Below are 13,028 nucleotides of genomic sequence, written 5' to 3'. Positions count from 1 at the left end.
TGTGGCATGCGATAAGATATTCCTATAGATCTGTAGACCTTCTATACGCCCCATGTGAGGTACGGTTCCCCTCTGTATTTGCAAAGCACCTTCTACAGAAGTGAGTACTGACCTACGCAGGAATGTAGCTGGAACAGTGGCAAACAGGACTTACTTTCACTTGTCATGCATTGTATGTCTACGGCACACTTCTGGCAGCCTCTCAATCTCTAATGGTGACAGGCTGCAGCCATCACTTGTGCGCAGTCAGAATACAAAGAGACATGGAATATGATAAAAGAATACATATTTCTAAACCTCCTGACCATGCAACATGCTACAGTTCCATCTTAAAATGAATCTTATAAAGCAGAGCTGGTATTTTGTTTGTGTGCCTGTGAAATGTGTACTTGTGGAATACTCCTTTTCCTTCCTCTTGTCTCTCTGTGGCTCAGATAAGAAAAATAGGTCATATTTAAAACAAAGTGCGAGTTACAACTAAAATGTAGGCTTGTGCTAATAAACACACTTTAAAAGGTGTGAAACTGTGTTTACACTTACTTAACTTCAAATTTCTGTCTAAAGAAGAATTTAAATGTTTTCAGTCAAGGTCTTTTTTTTTTTTTTTTTTTTCTTTTTTTTAAGCCTAGACAAGTTGGAAACATTGTCCTCTCCAAAACAAACTTATTTTTTCTAAATTTGACCTACCTTTAAGAATTTCCAAATAAGCAGCTATTTGTCCTGTTCCTGGTTTCAATCAAAACCAAAATAAACACATCTATATTTCATAATGCTCTAGCTGAAGTTGCTAAATTTTCTTTGTCTGTACTAAGTTGAAGCAGGGATGCAAATCAGAACGTGAAGTAGCCAGAATTTTTGGTGCCCATGTAAATCAAAATTGGCAAGGTCTGCAGAATCCTAGCTTTTGGTTTGCTCCAGATTTTTTAATATTGCAAAACAGACTTAGCTAGGAATCCTAAAGATGCTCAGAGAATTAAACATTTAGAGAAAGGAAAGGCTGTACAAATATTTACTTATGATATTGCTGTGGTACTTTCAGATCCAGGCCTCCAAACACTTAATAGATGTACTTAACTTTAGTGGGAATACTTCCACTGAATTCAGTAGAAAAACTCACCGGCTTAAAGCTAGACGCAGATGTGTTTGTGGGACTGGAACTTTATGTCTTATATGACTGGTATTAAATTCACCTTCCAACTGTAGCTTTAAAGTTCATTTAATAATGGGACTCCTGGGGGAACAAGCTTAGAAATAATGTATGGTCCTGGAAAAATATTTTGAGTTCATAAATAATATGACAGAGGATATTTTCAAACTTTGAAATAACTTTTCCATTGAGACAAATTTAAAGACTATTTAAAAGAAACATGAAGCTTGATTTAAACATTGGAATACATTGCAGGAGGGAAGAGAGTATGCATTTTCAATGTAATGAATCGTGTTTTGCTGAATTATTTCATTTACTGCCATCCTATTTGCATTTGCAAGGGGCTTATTTTACAAAACACAAGGGCAGAAAGGACTTTTCATGCCTGAGGTGGATTCTAATATTCCATGAAAATGTATCCTGATATATGTCTTGTATCTGACATTTAGGTGTGACCACATGCTACGTAAGTGAGACAACTCGGTACAATAGGCCCAACTTATCTTTACTTTTTGCCCTTTGCAATGTTAGTAACCGTGATCCTAAGTGAAAACACACAGTCTGTAGAACTCTACCAGGTCACACTGCTGCTTGCCCAGGCAGAAATGAATGTGGTGCAGGGTAATAGCACATAGGACCCAGCATGTTTCTGCACTGAAACAAAGCAGAGCTCAAAAAGTTGTGAACAGAAAAGGGTGAGAAGGCCGTAATCCTATCTCTGTGGCATAAGTGAAAGCAGGATCTGATCTGGAGCTTTCAATACTGTGCTGAAAGCTGGAGGAGGTGCCTGAGAAAGAGAGAAAAACCATAGAAAAATGACAGCAAAGCCTTTTTTTTTTTTTTTTTAAAAATAGAACAGAGAATTGCAGGCCAGTCGAGAGGGAGAGCAAAGCACTGGAACTGTTGGGCAGTAGAAGCGTTTGGGAAGACAGGATGCTGTACTAACAGTAAGTTGATTTCTAATTTTAGGTAACAATTAACTTTAAACTCTTATGAGTTTTCTATGAGGTCAAGTGCAATATCCTTGTGTAGTTCTACACAGTTCTAAAGAACCTGAAAACCGAAACCCAGGAATTATTTTTCCCTCATTTGACGAAGTACTTGTGGAAAAAACATAAAATGTAAGAAGACAGAGAACTGACAGGATTTTCTAAAGACCATTACAGAAATGAAGGAAAATAAATACATAAATAAATAAAAATCTAAGACCAAAAATCTTCTCCATAGGCTTCATTAAACAATGCTAGGCAGATTGCATAGAAGGATGATCATTCTCTATCACATCCTCTAATGCCGCTCCATAAGGGCCGCTGGCATAAGCAATCTAGTCAAAACACTAGCTGTCTTTTAATACGGTCAAAGCATTATGTTTAGGAGCTAAGGTTTTCTAATGGAAGGTTCAGGACAAACAAAAGTAGCCAGATGGTATAAACAGACTAAAATTTCTGAGTTTGTCTCAGTGAGGACTGCCTGAGCAATATAGAAAGGAGGCCATAAAATGTTCGCTCTAGGACTCCTTTTCAAGCTCAAGAAGCACTCTGAAGTCAGAAGGAATACATTTAAAGGCAATGAAACCCCATGCAGTGCTTAGGAAATTACAGACAACACTGTCTAAATTAAACCAAACACTTCTCAAGCCTCTGGAGTGTCACTGGAAGGTGTGAAGCTTGTTTAAAGCTACCTTCCTTGCTAAGATGCCAGATGCTGTACAGCAAGTTTCCTATGCCATATTTCTTGACCACATATCTGAGAGACAAAGGAACTGGACCCTGAACTGACACAGATCTACTGGACATACTCTTACCATCCTCCGTGCCACTTCACTGGAAGGCTGCAAACTTCCTTGTAAATCCACTCCTAATCCAGTCGTCACTTGTTTGATCAAATGTCAGTACACTGCATTCAGGATCTTTCTTCCTAGGGAAGAATGAATAATGTCATGACCAGGATTTATAAAACTGAAGTCTAAACCCAGTTTCTTCTTCAGTAAACATGTTCATTTACCAGTAATTCTGTGACTCCCACAATAGAATTTGTAAGATTTATATGCTTTCAATCTAATACAAATTTCTACATAACTGAATTTACAAATACTAGTTAATAAATGACTGAAAGGTACTTATTTCACCTTCTTGACATGATATGCAATTTAAGAGCTGTCATTTTTGATCAGCTTTGCCTGCATTAATGATTTGATTCAAATTCACACATTTTACGTTGCATGTAACGTTTCCTGCTTAAGTATTAAAAAATTCCCACTGTAGACTATGTTGAAAAGCTACTATATGATTTTGATTTGGTAGGAGATACAAATAACAGTGTAGACAAATCTACACTAGATAGTATCACTAGTATCAAAACTAAATAATGAGTGGAAATCAACTGGAAAGCAAACATATCTTACAAACAAATACATTTGGGGAAACATAATCTGAAACATATTGAATTCAGCGGGAGTGAATCACAATGAAAATGGAAAAGGACTATTTGCAGGGAAACAGCAATACCAAAAGGACTTCTGTAATAAAGGAGAGATATATTCTTTGTGTCAACAAAGGCTTGATATGCTTACTTATACAAAATAGGCAGTGTAAAGGGAGAACACAGCAAGATGGAAATGGGGAGAGTCTCATGAAGGCTTACTACATTCATGAGATGTGTTTCTGGGGGACATCTGCTCATCTGTCTACTGAATAAAGAAAGGATATCAACAGTCTAAAAAAAATGAAAGACTAGAAAACTCTACGGCTAAATTGTCTTCCTCCCAATAATATCAGTAGCCTTTTGAAATCAACAACACAAATATCATGAGCAAGCCAGGCACAGTTGGACCTGTAAGGAGTATTTGTAAGTTAAACTTAGATTTCTTTATTTGATATGCTTTACTGAGTCACTGGACTGGGACTCAGAAATACTACTGATAAAATTTCCAGCTTCTTGCCTACAAAATCTGGAACATGCTCATTTCTCTGTGCACTTCCATCCCTTTTCTTTCTTATACATTTAATTTGGAAACCCTTTGAGACAGAAACTTATTCTGGCTGTGTAAACATGCATAACCAAGGACAAAGGGACAAGGTTTTAAATGGAATATTCTAGGTACAGTTAGCACACATCAATAAATCTTGAATATAAAATTTTAAATATAAATTTTCAATATAAGTTACTTACCTATCATCAATCGGGTCTAAATTCCGTTCCTTTCAATTTGGGTCTTTTGATTTTAGTCACAGAAATACAGTTTGAGAATCATGATGTTCATCCAAGAGGGATATTTTGTGATTGCCTGTGTTTGAGTTCCACTTAGCCACAGCTGTAACTTTCCACTACAATTTTGTCTAATATTCCATTATCAGTTTGCTTATATAAATGAAATAGTATGCTAGTAGAAGTGCCCTATCGATAATTACACAGAAAGCAAACTTGCCCAGGAAGTTTATGAAGTGTAAGATTCTGTTAGGAATGTCCCTAAAATATTCGGCTAATGCAAGTCAAGTAAAATTTTTTAACCAGATTTATCACGTGGCCTTGCACAGCTGTGGTTAGCACAATGCAGCACAAAATACTGAATCCTGAAGGAGCAGATTGCTTTGTCAGCCAACTGTACAAAGCGTGAATTCCCACAGAGGCTCAACAATATACTGGATAATGGGAGATTAATATTTCAGAACGGCAAACCAGCATATGCAGTCAGCATGTAGACTAGCATATATATTGTAAGCACTGCAAAAGGAAAGAATTTCTTCAAAAAGTCTGTCCTAGGTTCTTTAAACACCATTTTTGGGGGAAAATCTTTTTGCAGTGTTTCTATCAAACAAGTTCGAGAAACATGATGCAATTGGCATTCACAATGTAACTCACCATTGACAGCCACCTGATCAAATGGTGGATATTTGAAGATGCTTTTACTAAATGTCTCATGACACACTGAAATTGCATTGTTTGGGTGACGACAAAATTAGAAAAGTCAAGTTATCTTTTTAGTTATATTTGCAGTTTCTGTGAGTTTCTCTGGTAGTTGCTTAATTATCAAGCAAAGTGGGCCACCTACTCCTTACTTGAAGTTATGCTGGGGCTCACACCCCACCAAAACCTCATTTAGGTCTGTTTTCTTCTCCTCTACCCCTAAATGACCCCATTAGCTCACACAGCCTTACCCTTTCTGCACTAACTTTTCATCTGACCCAACTCCATCTAATCCAAATTATGAGCTTGTCTCCACACCTTGCCTTCTAGCATTTCTCATTTCCACTTACACAAAACATTTCCTAAGCTGAACTGCTGGGGAGGGATTCTTTGTGCCATGCAAGAAGGCTGGAAGAGTATCAAAGGGCCCCAAACTATTGTATCTGATGAGCGATCTATTCCAGTGCTTAATCATCTTGAAGTTGGGAAGTCTTTCCTCATGTTTGAACTGAATTTCCCCTGCTGCAGTTTAAGCACATTATATTTTTTCTTGATCATCAATAAACATGAAGAGCAATTAATTTCTACCTTTTTCCCAGCAGTCTGTAGGTATTTAAAGGCTGCTCTTGTGTCTACCTTCAGTTCCTTTTCCCTAGACTAAACAAACCTCATCCTTTCAGTCTCAGATGTCAATTCTCTAGACTTCTGATCATCTTTGCTGCTTCACTCTGGTTCATGGCTTTCTTAAAATGGGCAGCCTGACCTAAGCATGATGTTCCAGATGAAATTTTGCCAGAGCTGGCTGGGAGAATTACGATGCACGCTTCAAAGGTATGTCTTAAACACATTTTAACACATCCTTCATTATGATCTAAATCTCCTTGCCCTTTTGCTCACAAACGCCATCTAGCTGTTTGTTCTCCATCTTTCACACCTGCAAGTAAATATTTTAAAGTGTACAACTTTGTGTTTGTCCTTACTGAAACAGAAGTTATTTATTTAATATTTTATTATTACAATCTTTTTTAGTCACCCACAGCACTAATAAAAAACACATAAATACTGATTCAAGAAAAGTTGTTTCTAAAGATGTATTTGTTACCATCATGTATTTTGAGAGACAGACATTAATAACTATCTTTTGAGTACAATTTTCTGACCATTTTTCCATTCACCATGTATTAGATTTGCTTTACCATACATCCCTAGGTGGCTTATATCATCTAAGACCAAATTAAGATAGACCATTTACTCTTTCTCTGGTATCCACAAGGCCAATAGCCAATTTATAGAAGGAAATTAGATTAGCGTGATGTAAGTCTTTCTAGAATCACTGAATCATCTAGGTTGGAACAGATCTTCAGGATCAAGTCCAACCATCCACCTGACCTACTAAGTCCCATATCAAATGATGTCTCTTAGTGCTACGGCCATGTGTCTCTTCAATACCTACAGGGATGTTCAGTCTAAATTTGTTCTGGTATTCACTTAATACCCTGCAGAGTCTCACTTCACATGCTGGGAACATGCATGTGAAGAAACTATTACCTACACTACCCTCCTTTTTATAGCTTAGCTTCAATAAGTGGCATTTTAAGCGATAATTTATACTGTCTGATTGCCTTTCCTAAGGGGATCCTAACAAACCAGCATATCCTGGTGTAAAATATCGTGTACCAAGACAATATCCAAGCGCAATTCATTTGTCCCTGCACAGATGCTTAACGTCTCTTGTCTTACCAAGTTTTCTAACTCCCCAGCATGTCAGAATACGTCTTCTACTGTGGTTTTGAGGCTACAGAGTAGCCCATCTTATTTTAAGGATAACCCCAATAGCAGAGCAGACTAAGGCATTTATTTACCCCTTCACATTTCAAGGCCAGGCTGGATGCAGCTCTGGGCAGCCTGCTCTAGAGGTTGGCAACCCTGCCCAGAGCAGGGGGGTTGAAGCTAGATGACCTTTAAGGTCCTTTTCAACCCAGGCCATTCTATGATTGATCCTGTGATTGATTCTATGATTTATTCATTTGCCCTTCTTCACAAATCCTCAGAGGGAGCAGAATGTTCTCTGTCTTAAGTTATAATTTCTCCTCTTCAGTTTTGCATCGTGTCATAGGGGATTTCCCAATTCTTCTTGTGTTGTTTTTTTGGGGGGGGTTTGGTTCCAGGCTTTCCTAATCAAAGACTACTGAATTATCTAGTAAGCGATATAAAATTTCAAATGTATGAGAAATATATTAATTAGCGTGCTAAGTTCTTTGCTACAGCGATGTGCATGTGTAATGTGTTCCCATTGGCCTTGTTCTGTCATTTTTGTGTTGACAGAAAAAAGGAATTGAGAAAATCCACCTCTTCATTTGCAATCATTAAACTGCTCAGCTTTATGTCTGTATTGACACTGAGTGTCCAAAAATGCAGATAAGGATTTGATGGATTGCTTGCAAAGGCAAGACAACCTTTTCCAGTGCCCAGTGCTGCAGATTAGAAAATATACTCACCTGCACTAGGGCTGCATGACCAGAATTATTGTGTACCTGACTTAGCCTGTTGCCAAGATAATTCATCCCGCCTTACCATAAGCTGCATAAGGAAATCCCTAAAATGGTTAAAAAAATTAAAACTGATTGGAAGCTGTTTTATAGATCTATCTAACACAAGCCATCAAATAGGAAGGACAGACATACATAACCCTATCTCTGTCATTCACATCAGTAGAAATTTGCACACACAAGTAGAGACTGTGAATGAGCAAGGTTCCTTCAGCCATTCCTCTTCTCATGGGTTTGAGAAACTGCAGGATTGTTTGTTTCCACAAATCTATAACAACATCTGCTTTATACATTTTTTTTTCTTATTATTTTAATCACTTTCACTGCTACTGTGAGTACTAGCAACCCAAACAACTAGCTGATTGAGCTTCCAAAGTTAAAATAAATGAGTGAAAGGATCCTTCAGTGGCTTGTTGAAATCTGTTTTAAGTATGTTGCAGAATGGCTCTTGAACCTTGCCTTCCTTGCCAGGCTTCTTGGAAGACCTCCTTGGGAGCATCTACCAAATTCTGGGAAGACAGGTAATACCAATGGCAAAGGAGGGAATAACATTAGAGGCAGGAGAAAAAGGGCAATGAATGAAATCCAGGAGAGACAGGGAAGGCAATGACTATATCTAGACAGAGATTCCTTTAAGCAACTGAACTCATGTTTTGGGATGAAGTACTGCAAAAGCATGTTCATATCTTTTATCTTCTCATTAATCCATCAAGATAGCAAGTGGAAGAGCTAAAAGTCCACTTCCCCAGCCTTTTGTACCTTTTTTGTAATTTTTGACCTGTCTTTCTAATGGTCTTTAAAAAAGGTGAGGTGTAATTTACAGAGAGGTATACGCAACTTACTTAAAGTAATTCTCCCCTACCCACCCCCCCAAAAAAAAAAAAAAAAATTAGAGACCACAGCACTACTGCAGAACATGAATTGATACAAGAATAGACTACTTGGAAGCACATTTGCTCATGATTCTTGCTGATCTCAGGTTCAAGGACAAGGTGAGGGGATGAGGGAAGCTCCAAGCTTTCCAAGCTGTTAATTTATTGTCTGTGAGCAATGCCAACAACTACGTGCCTGTGAGACTTCCACATGAATAAAGCATGATCAGAAGACACTCCCGATTCTCTCATTTCTTTCTCTGTGTAAGTGTGAGAGCCCTGTTCTTGAGTGCTAATACAGTTTTTCCAGAGTCAGTGCACAAGCAGGGGCTCAAGAGCCAGAAGGGACATTATAGGGGGTGTAGGGTGATTTAAGACTTAGAGACTGAGCCATCAAGAACAACTAGCCAAGCTGGACAAAGGAAAAACGATGTTGAGTAAAGAAACACAAAAAGAGAAGAAGGTGAGGGGAGAGGAGCACTGAAGGAAAAGCAAGTCATGAATCTTCATGTGACTAAAGCAAATGCCTGGTGGTTCACACTTACGGGATCTATTGAAAGCTTTCCTGATGACCAACCTAGCCTCTCCCCCCTTGTACCTGTGCAGATTCCCAGTGCTTTAACTCCCATTATACCACTTTCCTGTATAACAGGCACTCCGAAGGGCTTTAAACAGCTGCAAGGAAAGTATCTGATGTGTGCCAAATATTATCATTATTAGAGGAGACTAAATGTCGCAGAGGAAACTCATCCTTCTCTGTTAGACAGTGTCCCTGGAAGTGCCCTGTGATCACATCAGGCTCACAAAAGACTCGCCCCACGGCCCGTCATTTCAACTGGCCTCCAGCAGCTTTGTGGTTAAGGCGCTCCAGCTTATCTCTGTCACTGACTTCCCACAAAACACAAATTTCTCAGTGCCTTAACCCCTCATTTGTAGAAAAGGCATGTTCCGAACAGGCACATTGGAAAGATCAGCCCATTTGTGATGTGCTCACGCAGTCCATGTAGTGTTGTACTTTGGGGGGAAAATTCTGACCCTAACCAACATCTCTGTGAGGCCAGCAAAACAGATTCTCAGCCCTCTACTCCTGTCAAGTGCCTACATTCCCCATTTCCAACACAGATGATATCTGTATCTAAAATTTCATGGAAGTGCATTAGAAAAAACCTGGACAAGATTAACAAATACCAGAGGCTGAAGTAATACGCACAATTATCTTGTTGGAAAAGAAAAAATAAACACAATTATCTGAATAAAACCAGAACTTGCAATACTGAGATAGGAGGCATACCAATTTTGATTTGAACGAGTTACCAATTCAGCGCTCGTATATCTACTTAAGCTGTCAAAACATTACATGCTGTGGAATATATTATATATATTAGATGGGTCAGATTTAGGCCACTTCCTTCCCACATACAAAATAGGAGGTGGTTAAGTAGTGCACAGATTTTAAGCTTGTTCATGGCCTCCCATAATCCTACTCTCAGCAAGTCCTGTAGTGGGAGCCAGAAGAGGAACAGAAGGAATCAGAGGGAATAATTTATATTTTTCATTATTGCTGTCCTTCATCCTGATGTTCTCAATGCTTTCCTCTGACAGAAGTCCTTAAACAGCCAGGAGTGCTGTGGAGCAGATGACTTAATCATTCGACCACGTGTCACGCTCTCCAGATGTTGCCTGGGATTCTCATGGACTTACTACATGCTGTTGCAGTCTTTCTGCCACTCTGTGACCCCGCACGCCAGAAGTATTAGGATCTGATCTACTGATCCGTAATCTGCAGACCAGCTGGCTCCTGTACACGATGCTGGGAAGCAAATGCGAATTACATCTCAGCAGAGCTCAGTATTGAAAACAGGAATGTAAGATCTACCCTACCGTGCTGGACCAGTATTCTGACCCCACCAGCGGCTGCAGGAAATGATAACTGGGAGAGCTTGCACTGTTGGCCACGATCCCCCTACTACTGCTCCTGTGTCCACAGTCACCGGTTAAGCAATTCCTGCCTGGTTTTCCAGGCACTTCCAATTCCTTTTAGCATCTGCTATCTGCCTCCAAAATTTGTGGCAACAAATGTCAGAACTTGACCGCCTGCTGTGTGAAAGAATATGTACCTCTACCTGTTTTAAACCCGTTTCCTACTAGTTTTAAGAGGTGACACCTGGTTTTATAATGAGGGGTTTGGTGAGTTAACAGCTCCACATCCACCTAATTGAATGCCTTCACATTTCTAACTGACCAATCCCCACTCAAAATCAAAGACTTAGACCTTTAAGTCTCTCCTTGCAATGCAGCTGCTTGAGAATCTTAATAATTTCTCATCTTTTTCTGCACCTTTTCAAACGTTACTGTGCCTTTTGCAATGTGAGATCAAACTGCACACAGTACCCAAGATGTGAGTACAAGATTTTGTACCACAGCAAAATGATGCTTTCCATTACGTTCTCAATGCCCTTTCTGATGATACTTGACTTGTTTGTGTGTGTGTGCACACTGGGGCTGATATTGTATCTCAAGGTGATGATTTCAGAGTATTGCCAGTGATGTCTGCAAGATCTCTTCCCTGAGCTGTGCCTGCCAATTTCAAGCTCAGCATCCTACAAGCACACTTTAGACTATTTTTCTAAGGTGAATTACTTCACTTTATTATTTTTATTATTATTATTTTAATGCTGAAGCTAATTAGACATTTTTTGTCCACTCAGCTTTGTGAGGTCTTTCTAGAAACAGGCCCACCGAAAGGCACATTCCTCAACTGCAACTGCATGAGATCCCTCTTGTCACTGGGCCACCTCCAGCCCATGAAGCGCTTTGCAAACACCCTGTGAAGATGTGACTCAGCACACAGGACCATCGCTGCTACCTGAACAGTGGCTCTGAGGAGCTGGGAGAGCAGGAAGTTGAAAACTGCATGCCTGGTAGGGATCGCTTATTTGTATGATGGCAAAGCTGGTCTTCAGCCATTTCTGGAATGACTAAAACATAAAATGCTTGCATTTGCATCTAAGTAGTTATGAATTCATCTTTAGGATCAGAAAAGGAAAGAGTTTGCTTGTCTGAACAGCTATGAGAACTCTGCAGCCTAGTGAGGAGGTCACACCCCTTCTCCTTCACTGGCTTCTCTGCATTGACAGCTGGTCTGTCAGCTCCTTTGACCATCTGGTTTGTTTATTCAGTCCTTTGGGATCCATCTTTCATGTCAGGCTATTCCTACCTCAGGGGCATCAGAAACACCGATCTCCCTGCTATGTCCAAGAGGAGTGAGAACACAGAAAGCTAAAGGAAGCATCCTGGTTTTTGTAGTGTAGTACCAGGCAGGCAAATTAATATAATGCCTAATGACAAAGCCAGATGCCTCCCTGTTTTCAAAACTTCCCCAATATGAGACGGATTAAGCAATGACAAGTAGCAAATAAAGATCTGCCATAGGCCAGGGAAGACCTAAAGTCTGAACGTAGAGGGAATGTCAGAAACAGGAGATGTGTGCTGTCTGTAAGCCTCCATCGAAGGGCTGTCTTGAGTCAGAGAAGTGAACACCCTCAAATCTAGGAGCTAAAACTGCAGTATACAAACCAGTTCTTTTGACGGGCTGTGCTTTATGTGCTACACAAAACTTGCTTCCATTTACCTGTGCTTTGTTTCCAAAGCTTTTACTGAAATAAAATGCTTCAGAATAATGCTTCAGACAGACATACTTCACAAACAATCTTTCAGTATTCAGTTCTGTACCTGAAAGACAGTTCAATCTTCTCGTGCTCTCCTACAGTGTGAAAATTATTGGCTCATCATATTTTTGGTGTTTGTCTTTGATTAAAATAAAAGAAAACCACCACCATCACCACCACTACCACCATGACTGAAACACACAGACAAAAACCCCTACAAGAAGAATACACCATAAAAGACAGATCATATGTTCTGCCTCAGGTGGCCACTCCTTGAATTCCTCTTGCAGGATGACGTAGTCCATATCCTAAATGAGCTTTCCTTGGAAAAAAGGAGCTGCTTCCCTCGAGAGCCTGCCTCCACATGCCGGGAGCTTTCACTGAAACCTTTCTCAGCAGGACTGCCACCTGCTTCCAGGGCAGGCCCCTCAGGCAAACATTCATCCTCTTAGAGGACAGCAGGGACCTAATCGCAATTCCTGCAGCAAAAAACAGGGAGAGGCTGATGGTTGGGCTCTTCAGTCTGGAAAAGGGAGGCTCAGAGGGGGTCTTCTCAGTGTGCGTAACCCTGTGATGGTGGGGAGGAAATAAAACAGAGCCAGACTTCTCAGTAGTGCCCAGTGGAAGGACAAAACACAATGGGCACATGTTGAAATACAGGAAATTCCATTTAAACATAAGAAAAATAAATAAATATATATATATATTTAATTTTAAGTGCGAAACACAGGAACAGGTTGCTGATGCGGGCTGTGGAGTCTCTGCCCTTAGAGATAATTCAAAATCCAACTGGACACGAGCCTGAGCAACCTGCTTCAGCTCTGAGCAGGTAGGGCTGGACTAGACAGTCAGTTCCTTCCAATCTCAGCCCTTCTGTGTGCTTTTC

The 13,028-nt window shown here is 39.8% G+C and overlaps 2 long non-coding RNA genes across 4 annotated transcripts in view; both read right to left on the bottom strand.

Annotated features, from left to right (window-relative positions):
* Nucleotides 1-13,028, bottom strand: part of LOC110354545 (uncharacterized) — a 46,761-nt gene that overhangs the window by 13,267 nt on the left and 20,466 nt on the right. The window contains exon 4 of one of the 3 annotated variants that reach the window (XR_005264506.2): nucleotides 2,952-3,064. This is a non-coding gene — a long non-coding RNA (uncharacterized lncRNA). Of the gene's footprint in view, nucleotides 1-2,951; nucleotides 3,065-11,661; nucleotides 12,711-13,028 lie in introns of those variants that run through there. The other 2 variants (XR_011808153.1, XR_003496200.3) reach the window with 2 other exon arrangements.
* LOC119716446 (uncharacterized) lies at nucleotides 9,675-10,752 on the bottom strand. Its single transcript, XR_005264508.1, has 2 exons — nucleotides 10,383-10,752; nucleotides 9,675-10,284 (listed from the first exon to the last, which is right to left on the bottom strand). It is a non-coding gene; the product is annotated as an uncharacterized lncRNA (long non-coding RNA).

This window comes from Anas platyrhynchos, chromosome 3 (assembly GCF_047663525.1).
Source record: "Anas platyrhynchos isolate ZD024472 breed Pekin duck chromosome 3, IASCAAS_PekinDuck_T2T, whole genome shotgun sequence".
NCBI classification, from domain to species: domain Eukaryota; kingdom Metazoa; phylum Chordata; class Aves; order Anseriformes; family Anatidae; genus Anas; species Anas platyrhynchos.
Note: the sequence above shows the minus strand (reverse complement) of the source record. Positions and strands in the feature narration are given on the sequence as shown.